We start from the raw sequence: 13,126 nt of genomic DNA on the forward strand, positions 1-13,126 counted from the left end.
AGAATATATGCGAACGTACGATCTTCATACGGCATCGTACTCCTCCAGTCCTCGCCAGTTTCGAGCAATATAATTATTCTAGGTGTAGTATGGTTACATAAACGACCAACAAGCTAAGAACGATGTGTTACAGTTCGATGGTGGTTTTATTCACATATTATGACCTAAGTCAGGAACTGACACGATTTTTAGCTGGCAGTAAAAATGACGACTGCAGCATTGCATTGTGTGTTCATTCGTACAGTATACACATCGTGTAAGCACCGCTATGAACAGCAAGACAGGGTTAAAATTCGATGCATTTTTTACATTATTACTTTACCTTCAAACAAAATAATGCATCTGAAGATACTATATCATCCTCCTTTTCCTTGTCATCGATGATAACGGCTATATCATTCAATTTTTGCGCGGAAAATCCGAGAGCGAGAGACTACTCTGACGCATCGAGAGGAACGTGCGTCCGAATTTGAACGGAATCAGCTGGAGCCGTACCACTTCATCCGCCACGCTGACATAATAAAGGTCCAAATTACATCGCACGGGAAAGTGAATTTTATTCGAATAAAAAAGTGGGTCTATGCATGTGATAAATATATAATCTCCCAGTATTTCTCACTCATGTGACGTCATCGAAGACTCGTGTTACCCCACCACAGCCGTATCCCTCCGAGCCGGATACTGCCGCTATGTTGGGAAAACCCTCGTCTTCGATGACGTCACACTCGTTCGAAATACTCGGAGATTATATATATATATATATATATATATATATATATATATGTATATATATATATGTATATATAATTATATGTATATACATACAGACACACATATATATATATATATATGTGTGTGTGTGTGTATGTGTGTGTGAGTAAAAGAGTGTATACTTTCCTCTGTTTGTATACAAGAAGGATGAAAAATATGTAGCACAGTATTCATGAGCTGTGATTATTGAAGGAATTTGAATTATTATATTTAGTCGAAAAAGGGATGTAACCCGTCCTTGTTTTGATAACATTGAATCTAAAACAGAAGAGTACAATGTGCGTCAGAGTCAGTCAACTTGAATTCTAACAATCGCTAAAAATAAATCTGTCTGCCGTTTTTTTGAATAGCTAATGTGAGAAACTCCTTCGCTCTGATCATATTTTCTTCTGAGATCTCAAGTTTGTATTCTGCTGGTATTACGGCCGCCAGCTCCTTTCTCATCTATGAGAGGCCATGGTAGAAATCACTGTCTGGGAGCTCCAGTTACATGACTATAGAAACATAATAGTAAAAATGTAAAGAATACACATGAAAAAAGCATATCTTTACTTCCCCTGCAAAGAGAAAGCACCATTATTTCTAATTTTAGGCTATTAAATATTGTCATTCCTTGCACTTTGATTTAGTTGCAGGATACAGCACATTGCAGCTAATATGTTATCAAGCTGGATGTCATTTCATACAGGAAAATAACACAGTCAACCAATGTCAGAATTCCCTGAGTGATGATCGACTTAAGTTATGATAAAGTAATTGCATTGCAATACTAACGGGTCAGTCACAATCAGGGTGTACAGTGCTAGACAGATTTCGACATGTTACGCTCTAATATAAAAAAATGTTGAGCAAAATGTAATGAAACATTGTTCTCAATATGAAACAACCAGTAGAATCAAACAGGCCCCATCGAAAAAATGGAGTTTTTTTGATGATTTTGAGCTGAGTAGTGAAAAAAGTACCCTAAAAATGGGTCAAAATGGGCGTTACGCTGTTTCATCTCAAAAAGCACATTTTTTAACTCACTTTTTGAAACTGTTAGATTAATTTTTTCAATTATTCAGAATATTTAAAGTATCACATAGCATTTCTTCTTTCTTTTGCAAGTTATTTCATCTTAATACATAGATTTGAATAGAAAAGGCGTGATAACAAGTGAAATTAGTGTGTCGTTACGCTTTTTATATTTTGACAACAGCATTGATTTGTCTCTCTATTATCACTTGGAAAACATTACCCTAGAATGTTTCCTAAAACATCTATTTGATTGCAAGACCAGCTATGTTTAGTTGGTACTAAATGTCGATAGGGTCAATGTATTGATTATGAATGACAAATCATGAAAGTTGCTCACATTTTTTGTTCCAAAATTTTGTAGTGTCCGTGACACCCTCATAACTTTTAGTCGTATTCAGATAGTAGAGATCTGATGTCATTAGCCAAAGTGGCCCTGTTTGCCTTCCTTATGTATTATGAAAATATAATCCATTTACCACTTGTATTGTTTCAGTATATCAAAAAGGGGCCAAATGTAGTGCCCGTGACAGTCGTAGTGTCCGTGACACCAAATCCATACATTACTTGTTACAGTGATTAAAGTTGGTAATTCTATTGTTTACCAGCTGAAGTTACATTTTTATAAGAGAGTAACGTAGTTTTTGAGTAAGACATCAAATGAAATATATTAAATCAATGAAAGATACTTTTTCTTCCTTTTAAGATTGTAATGTTAAAATACTGTCCTATGAAATAACGGTATAGGGGTTTAGAAAAACGAACAGAAATAGTGTTATCAGTTATTTCCCAATATAACTTTAAGATAGAAATGTTATTTATAGTGAAATTAAGGCATAACACTTAACAAACTACTTTACTTTCACATTAAACCATTTTCCATTTGCAACTGGCTTCATGTCACGGACACTACACCTAACAAGTGGTTAACCATTTGTTACTGCATTTAAATTTAAATTCACCTGTCATCTGAAGTAAACTTCATAGACCATAATAATCATTTTAAAAACAAAAGGAAATGTGTTTTTGAATTATATAAGGCGGGAAGGTGGTTGCAAATCTGACTATTTATGACGATGCTGCAGTAGTGTTGGCTGCAGTATAGATCCCTGTCAACAGTGATGCATATAAGGGGAGGGTTTATGTCCCTTCAAATTATTTTTCTGTTTTAAGCCTTTATTTGCATTATAAAGCTGTATTATTAGAGTTTGATTGAATTTCAATCGTGTGTTGTTTGTTAAGGGAAATCTATGGCGATGTATAAGGGGAGTAAGTGGTTGCACATTTGACTATTTATCATGGTGCTGCAGTAGAGTTGGCTCCGTTACGGATCTATATCAACAGTGATGTATATAACGGGAGGGTTTATATCTCTTAAAATCATTTTTCTGTTTTAAAGAGGCACTCCCACTTGGTAACATTTTTAAAACACATTTTTTTGAATGCCAACGGTCGATATTTGACATGGCGACTGCGCGCGGATCGCGAGATATCGATAAAAACATGTCCTCAAAAAAGTTAAAGTTTGAATTCCGGTGGCCCACCTGAATTCAGCTTCCGAACATAGAACGTTCGGCGCTGGGGCCATTGTCAACTAAGCTATGGAGTACGAGTCTACGCTGACGCTGCTCCACAGCAGTACCACTCGCGTCGGTGAGCGGTCATCCCATGGGAGAAAGCCGAGTCCTACTGACTCGGCAAAAAAACGAAAAACAAAGTTTGCTGATTCCACCAGAATTCGCATAGGTGACTAGCACAGATAGGTGCGGTTGATACATAGCATGCATAGTGGCCGCCGCGTGGTATGTGCGCATACCACACGCGGCTGCCGCTATGTATCGAACCACGCGTAACTGTGTGGCAGACGACAAAATGTAGTCATCAGAGGCAACTAATATTTTACACGTAAAAACTGATATCTATGTGGTATTGTTTAAAAATTTAATACAACTGATTGAGAATAATGAAAACGACAAAAACTAAGGAGGAGAAGTTTTTAAAAGAATTACCAGAGGTTAAGGCATTGATAATGATGTATATAAAGTCGTTACAGTTTGAGGTAAATTAATTGCGTCATTCGAACGTTTTTGGACTCCTCAGAATATCTTTAATTTGCACAACAACACACTTTCGAGGGATTTCGGGTCTAAACTGAAACGATCGTAAAACTTCGGGATGTGAAAAATACGCTCGGGAAATGACATGTTTTTATCAATATCTCGCGATCCGCGCGGAGTCGCCACGTCAAATATCGACCGTTGGCATTAAAAAAATGTTTTTTAAAAATGTTACCAAATGGGAGTGCCTCTTTAAGCCTTTGTTTGCATTATAAAGCTGTATTATTTGTGTTTGATGAAATTTCAATCGTGTGTTTGTAGTTAAGGGAAAGCTATGGTGAGACATAGTCGGATCTATCATGTGGTGTCTATTGAATGCTGTGATCCTGAAATCTGTTTCGAAACCCAAGTGTGTGGTTTCTCCTCAGTCGCAAAGTTCTGTCTTTCCTAAGCTGTGGTGTCAGATATTTTGTTGTTTTTGTTATACTTGTTGATGTTAATGTGTTCCCGTGTTATTGGCTTCAAATAATGACATCAATATTTCTATATTTTTATCTTGTGTTGAGATTATTGTTGACGTTTTGTCTCTTTTTGTGAACTTTGTTTTGACAAGTGTGTCTTTTATGTTCTTGTTTCTTTTTGTGGGTTATTATTGGGTGGTTTGGGAAAAGGACTTTTAATGTTTCGTCCTTTTCAAGTTCCTGCCAGTATTTTGCAAGACTTTCTTTCAAGTCTTTGGGCTAATCAACAATGAATTCTACCGCCAAATATGTGGCTGTTTAATGGGCTGAAATGCATTGCTGGAGATTGCCATGATTGCATTTCATAAACTGGAAATGGAAATCATCTCTGAATAACAAAATGTGATTCACTTTTGGAAAAGATTTAGAAATGACATTTTCATAATTTTTACTGGAACACAAAACCAATTGGCAGAGTTCTGCCATAGAATAAACAAATTGCACCCAACGTTTAAATTTACAGTTAAGAAATCACTAAAATAAAATAACATTTCTCGACGTCAAAATTTTGAAGGGCCAAAGGCACAACCAAGAAAATATTTTGGATATTAAAACCCACACAAAACTAATTTGAACATTCCAATACCTGCACAGAGAATCATGTTACCAAAATCAAATTTAAAGGACTAATTGAAGGTGAAAGACTCAGATACTTCTGTACATGCAATGACCAAAATGATTTCAAGGAGATAGTTGATAATTTACAAGCAAATTAATTTACATGTATACACGAACAAAATTACTCAACCAGTCTGATGCTATACACCACAGGACTGTAATCCCTACGTTTTGTCCTACATTTGAAAGAAACTTTCCCATTGAATCGAGTAGAGTACTTGTGATGGTTTGGAGATGGAACAAGATGGTGAAGTCTGTGATTGTCCTCTAGAATCGATGATGCAAACAACTTGCAAATATTGTTACTCCTAGTGTCAAGAGTATCAATGTTAACTAACTCAAGAGCCTGGTTATATGAATGGAATGGGTAGATTATACAGAGAGCCCTCTTTTGAACACTCTCCAATGTCGACCTCAATTTGTCTGACAGCCCACCATGCCAAATAACACTGGAGAATTCGAGGCATGAGCGAACTAAAGATATGTAAATAAGCTTTAGATCCTCATTGCTGGCACCATATCTGTTCAAGACTCTCATGATGTGAAGGCGTTTCGAAGCTTTCCTTACTATTTCATTGACGTGTGAATCCCATTTTAAATTATGGCTTACATTAAGACCTAAGCATTTATAAACATTTACAATTTCTAAGGTCGATTGACCAATTACAAGAGGAGGTAGATGCACATCAGACATTGAAAAACACAATCTCATTTCTTTGCACTTTTTCGGGTTTAAACTCATATTTTTGTTGGAGGACCACCCATAAATTCTATCAAGATCTGCTTGTAAACAAGACTTGCTGACATCGTTGCGGTGAAAATGTTCAGATATTGTCGTATCGTCCATGAAAATAAAGTGAGAGTTTACAATGGGGACCTGGATGTCATCAATCATCAAAATGAAAAGGATAGGGCGAGTTTTGTACCTTGTGGTACCCAAGTACTGAAATATTGCCAAGCTGAGCATGAATTGTTCAGAACAGTCCTTTGTTTTCTTTCCTTGAGAAAGTGAGCCACCCATTTCACAAGACTTTGGTTGATATCCAAGGTGATCATTTTTGACATTAAAATGTTGTGATCAATTTTGTCGAATGCCTTGCTGAAATCTAAAAAGCATACTCTAACCATATGACCGGGATTTTCCAGTTGATCAACCCAGGATTGTATCATGTCCGCCATTGCAAGTGTCGATGATGATTTCTTGGCACCAGCTTATTGTTTGTTGTCAATCTTTCCTTTTACTTCCAGTTTTATCCATTTTTCAATCAGTGATTCCATGACCTTACTGATGGTATTTGTGAGTGAAATAGGTCTGAAGTCATTAAGAGATGCTGGGCTGTTGACCTTCGGGAGAGGCACAATGTTGGCTTCTTTCATTGATAAAGGTACTTTTCCCTCCTTGAATGACTGGTTGAAGATATCAGCCAACGGGAAGGCAAGTTCTTCAGTGAATTCCATCAGTATTTTATTAGGAATCCGGTCTGGCCCACCTTTCTTATTCTTATTCAGCGATTTCAGCAACTTGACTAGACCATTGTATGTAACAGTTGGTAGACAGGTGCCATCCGGGAGTGTGTTGATGAATGTGTCGTAGTCTAAGGGTTCATAGTCTTTTGTAATGTTAATGAAGTGTTCGTTTATTGCGTCTGCTAGGTTGTTGCCATGGAGACGTGTACCGTTGATTTCCAATTCTATAGGTGATGTAGTTTTTGTTTTCCCATTTAGCTTGTTCACCATTTCCAACCATTTTCTTCTGTCCCCACCTTTGTGATTACCGATCTTTTCCTTGTAATAAGACTTTCTGCTTGAATCAATGACCGTTTAAAATTTATTTCTCAAGTATCTGTAATAAGTACATTTCCATTTCTGTATGCTCTCTGCCGGTTGTTAATCATTGACTTAATAGCTGATGTCATGAAAGGTTTATCGGAATGGTGAACTTTGATCCTCTTTTCGGGGAAGAATTGGTTAATTGCTGTTTTCATAGTGTTTAAGAACTGGTTTGTCTTTTCCTCACATGACTGGCTTTGGAAAACTTCCTTCCAATCATATTTAGTTATCCAATGGCCGAACTGTCTGATACTTGAGTCTTTCAAAGGACGTGTTGTGATTGACTTTGATGGCACTCTCGGGTTAACCTTCGATGACATTATTACAATTGCATGATCTGAAGTACCAAGTGGAGCTATTGATATCGGAGTGTTGTAATAAAGTTCCATATTACTGAGTATCAAATCTAACACCACATTCTGTCTGGTCGGGATTTTCACTAACTGCTTTAGTTGGCATGAGTTTGAAATACCTGTGATATCCATTCGATTGAAGTCGCCCATTAAGATAGTTCCAGTATATGGTGATTTTGCTTTCACTTTATCCACTATAGATATGATGTGATCTTTTACCTTTCTTTCGTTTGTCCCAGGTGGATGATAGACACAGCCAATTAATAACTGAGACACTCTCCTTGGCAGTCAATGTGGACGGGTTGTGCACCAAACAGACTCAGTGTCATTGTCCGTAATTAACTGGGTACTGAGTGGTTTAGATTGTAAATAGTTGTGTACATACATGCAGACGCCACCTCCTTTCTAGTCTGTTCGGTCCTTACGATAAAGTTTATAGTTATACATGGACACTGATTCATCACTGATTTCATCCCTAAACCATGTCTCTGTCACTGCAGCAATCTGGATGTTATTCGTTACGCAAGTTGACTGTAACTCGTCTACTTTTCTTACCAATAACCTTGCATAGGATAAAAGGATGTTAGGGAGAGCTATGCCTTCATTTTTAATCTTTTGTAAAGGAACATGGATAACTGATCTTGGCATAGTAAGTTTGACATCTTTCCAGGGTGGAGCACTGCGGTTGGTGAGTCTACCTGGTATCGGCCTTTCTTTACCTGTACCCGATGAACAACCTCTCTTCGTTCTTGGAACCTTGCATAAGTTTAGAGTTCTCAATCTTTGCCAGGTGTTGGAACTTAGCCTTGACAATAATGGCGTGTTGATGATGACATTGTTTATGTCGATTTGGGTCATTCTGCTGTATGTTAATAAGGACATTATAACAGGTGTGTTGAAAATTGTGAACTTGAAGATGACAGTTCTGTGTGACGAAAGTACAACAACAGTCTTCAAACCTGAATTTCTTCCTGATTTTGGCACGTTCACTCTGAAGCACCAGTCTGGTCGAGTCTTGGGATGTTTACACACACTAAAACCCTCTTTTAGGACATGTAACACCAAAATAAACGCTATGAAAATAGTTTCATACGGGAGCTCTGTTTAGGGGCTGCCACACAAAGCGCCACCTACATTCTGATTCATAACACTGCGATTAAATGTGTGCCCACTCATTAAATTGCAGCCCCATGCGAAAAAACAAAAGCCGTGGATACTGTGCATGTCTACACTGAAATTGTCGCATAAAATACACAGAGAAGTCCAATGCAATGTATAAAGATGGGTGTATCCAACTGGGACATTGTATGTTGAACTCTGTTTTCTTTGTAATATTGCCAATTTTTGAAAATGGCGGGAAATCAAATGACCGTTAAAATTTGAACTTACTTGTCAAATGATTCACAAAGGAATGGTTTCCTTTTGCAGTGAAAGCCCATACCCCTGCACAGGGTACAGTTCAGAGAAAACCAGGAGAGAATATAGGAAGATATTTTGAGGACAACAAATTTCAAGAGTTACGGCCAGTGGGGTTTTACGGTGCGACATTATGTTTTATCACTTTGAGAAAGTTTAGCTGGAACGTACTTAAGAAAGGTAATTAAGATTATTCTAATTATAAATCTAAGTTTAGAAAATAGCGCTGGAAATTTAGAAAGCTGAGTTAGATTTGTCTAAATCTAAGTCTAAGTTTAGCAAATTTATCCAAAAGTTTAGGAAGCTAAGCTTGAACAAGATAAAAATTACTAATTTAGATTTGTTTAAATTCCAGTCTATGTTTATAAATAGCTGCTATTTAGATCCCACCTACAAATTCTATTTTACAAAAATATATCTAGCCGATATTATATATTTAGCCGATCTTAATACCACTCTAAACTTTCAAAATTAGCCAACGTTTAGCTCCAGTTTAGAGTTGATCTGCCCAGCCAATTTCATTTCAGGTCATATATCCGATATTTAGCTCATCTAAACATCGTTCTAAATTTTCCAAATTAGCCCACATTATCTAGAGTTTAGAATATCGGACCTTAGCCACCAAGCCAAACTTTTCCAGGGGATATATCCGATATTTAGCTGATCAAAATATCATTCTTGAATTTCCTAATTTGGCTTACTTTTAGCTAGAGTTTACATTGGACCTTCCCAACCAAACGTCGGACCTTCTAGCCAAACATTTGTAACGCCCTGTCTTGTAAACGTTTTATCTCGAAGCGTCCCTAATATGACCAAGGCGTATGAAGGTATGCTCAAGGTTGTAAAAGAAGGGGATAGGAGATAGCTTAATACATTTGATTATTTATTGGTAAAAACTTGAATGAGAACAGTCGACAACCTTATGGTACATGGTATGATATTGTTTTACATGTGATGACCATTGTATAAGGATGATAATTTTGTAGTTATGTAAGTTTAGAAATGTATATAACTTTATAGAGAATGTACACAGTAGACTTAAAATTCGAAACCTTGAACTTCACGCTTGTCATCTTGTACCGACAATTTTACTGGTGTGTCAACTTCAGTCACTGAAAGCATAAGCATTACGATTAAGACTGGTCCCTTTACTGTATATACCCAAACTACCAGCGCAACAAATTAATTGTTATTCAGAGATATAATCAATCAGTGACAAAAACAAGAAATAGCAGAACCAGCAGAGTATCACTGTACCGACAGCAAGGTAACATCCGTGACGACATCGGAGCATCAAGGATGCACTTCCACTGACGAAGGTTAGCCATGACTGAGAGAGACGAGGACAAGTTGTAAGACATGAACGTCCGAGTAAGGCAATTTGACATTGTTGCTGCTAACATCGTGCCTCCTAGATGTAAAGGACGAGAGGCTGAAGAAGTTTGGAATGTATGTAAGCCTAAAACAAGTTCGACCAGTCAACGTCAACGATTCTAGTGGTTGACCTTCCAGACAGCTTTCTAATTCATGGACTGATGACGAATGTATTTACAATGACAAAATAGAACAAAGGTATTTGAATATGACTTATCAAGCAAATAACCAGACGTGAATTGAAATACTGTAGTGTTCCACATTTGCGTTTGTTTGTTAAATTGACACCTTTTCCTCTGGGGTTGATTCCAAGTGTTATGCAATTGCAGCAGTGGCCTTGCTCTTTTTCTAATCCTCACTATAACCCCAACTTTTATAATGAATGTGTACAGTTGTATTTTTTGTGTGACCACCAGGTCATCATTTCAGTGTATTTTGTGAAGTCGAACCAAGACAGATGTAGTAGCACATGAAAATGAAATCAGCTGGGTAGTTGTATAGCATGATCTTTCGAAGATATATAGTCTCCTTCATCAAAATGATAAGATTGAATTAAAACCAACAGTTTTAAGTGTTCACCTAGTGGATATCTGTGTCGTCCCTCCTTTTCTTTAAAAGAGGGCGATGCACATTATACACCTCAACCCCTAACATCACTGTTTAAAAAAATTGGTCAAATTTTCGGTAATCTCATATTAATACTTTGGTAGAGTTTACTTTTAGTATGACAAGTCGGCGCAAGGCTAATGCGAAAGAAGTTAAATTTATAGGTTACCCTCTTCTCAAGTTTGCAACTTGTCACAAGAACATAACCAAATTTAGCAGGGTCTTATTGAGTGAACTGTTTACATTTTATTCTTGAAATATTATGCAACAAAACGACAATTAAGTTCTTTCAGTGAAAATAAAAGTCATTTAGATTTTTCTTATCATGACTTTATTCATTCATTTGAAAGTCTTCAGTTATTGCCATTTCAGAATGTGGATGAAACTGCAAAACAAACTGACGGTTTTTACGTAAAGAATAGTTTCGAATTAGATCAACTTAGGTTTAATAGGCTTACTATACTTGAGATTGTTCAAAATGTTCAGGTGGTCTTTGCGAACTTTAAACCTTTCCACTTCATAGAGCGACGAGTCCGACAATATATTTTCAAAGAAGATACCGCCTTCGTAGAAAAGAAATCCCTCTGGAGCTGTTCATGACTGCGGGTTCAAAGCGAGACCAGCGGTGCTTCCTGATAGGGTGTGTCATCAGGTTGTAAGGGGATTACACAAACCAAACCAATGTTTTTCTTTACGGATGATACACCTAATAAATATTATGAGCCTTTCTCATTATTAAGTATTTACAAATAAACCTATGATAAAATTTATATCATCATAACAACAAGTATGATTGCATGCTTCATTTTTGTTTAATCCTGAAAATTGACCAAATAATCAATACTTGTACAGCCATGAATCTGTGTCAGAGAGTGAGAGGTTTTCCGAACAATGCTATATTCATATACCTCACAGGAAATTTTTTATAAAATATTGGCACATGCTTGCCCATTTCAATAACTATCCACTCATTCATCTTGCTAAAACATACATCAAGATGGCTATTCCACTGATTAGACTCAATAGTGATGGCGTGTAGGTGTCTGGGGTGACATTGTGACGTACCTTACCATGTTCAACAATTTCGAATGACTGATGAACTGACAGTGAAATTATATAACTAGTAAATTGACATTAAATTATAAGATTTCGTCGTTTGAAATGGTACGTCTAGAAAGTAATTAAAACTCACTTTATAATCTCTCAAAGACAGCGATTATAGATTAACAATACGTCCTCGTCCTATATACACTGTCTCTAGCTGTCTCACATTTGGTGAAACGGTCTATATTTAAAGACCTAATGAACTTAAGCAAAATTGTTCTTTGAAAAGACAGATCTGCGTAATAATGACCAATATAAACAACACAGAAAGTCCTTATTCATATGGAGGTGCCAAAATATCAAACGATTTAAGTGCTTTAAGAAGTGCTCAGGGTTCAGAGGACAATGTGCAGACTAGTATTCAAATTTTAAACCGATTTCAGCAAGTCTAGCATTAAACGTTTCATCAATAGCCTGACTTTCTACGGGCGTTAGACGATTCCTCCAAGCACCAGTCTTACCTGAAGGTACAAACAGAAACATAAACAATCAGATTTATGACATCGTCTTACTACATTACAGAAATATTTCAGCACACAAGGACAGCGGTACACTTGTTAAGCTCGTCATCTGTCTGGAAACACTGTAAAAATAGCGGACGCCAGACGCGTCTTTACGCGTTCAAAATGTAGATGTCAGTGTTCAAATTTTAACAGCTAGTGTTCATATTGTAACACTAGTGTTCATATTATTAACAGTGATGTTCTAAACCTGAACACTTAGTGTTAATAACCATCTCCTTCAAGTGTTCAAAAACTCTGCATGACAGAAATTTTGCAATACTGTAAAACAATTAACAATCTTTAGTGTTTTTTACCTTACTATGGCCATATTAAATTTACTACTGCATCGCTGTTAGGCAAACGTACACGGATTTTGATGTAACGATTTTCCCACTAAGTGAAAATATCTTCGGTCTAAAATTACAGAAAGCATGTTCTTTCTAAAAAAGGAAGTATACAAAATAATTTTACACGTTTATTACGGGTTGAAAGTTTGAAATTTGGAAAAGAAAATCAGATAACCACCATGGACGTTTTAATTTTAACATCGGCGTGCAAGAGGCGTTCTACTCCTTAACACTTGGTGTTCAAGTTTGGTGCCTCTTCTTATCCCGTCATGCATCAAAACGGAAGTTGCGACATTTTTCTTGTGAACGCACGCTGAAGTCGTGATCGTGCGGAAGAAAGACCAGAAAGGTAAGTTTTCTCTCCAAAATAGTAAAAGGTGTTGAATTTTGAAGCATCTGTATATTATCCTTTGAAATTATTTGTATAGTACTTTGGAATAGCTAAAATACGTGAGAAACCTTTTTTTACTTTCAGTGGCTTGTATACCATACACTAGCTGTAAATACGCAGCGGTGTTTTGGGCCATGGCGTATCGATCGATCGATCGGGTCAAGGGTCATCACCGCAAAACTGTGGCGATGACTCTTGACCCGAGCGTGATCGATTTGCCA

The sequence above is a fragment of the Ptychodera flava genome, chromosome 6 (genome assembly GCF_041260155.1).
Source record: "Ptychodera flava strain L36383 chromosome 6, AS_Pfla_20210202, whole genome shotgun sequence".
Lineage (NCBI taxonomy): Eukaryota > Metazoa > Hemichordata > Enteropneusta > Ptychoderidae > Ptychodera > Ptychodera flava.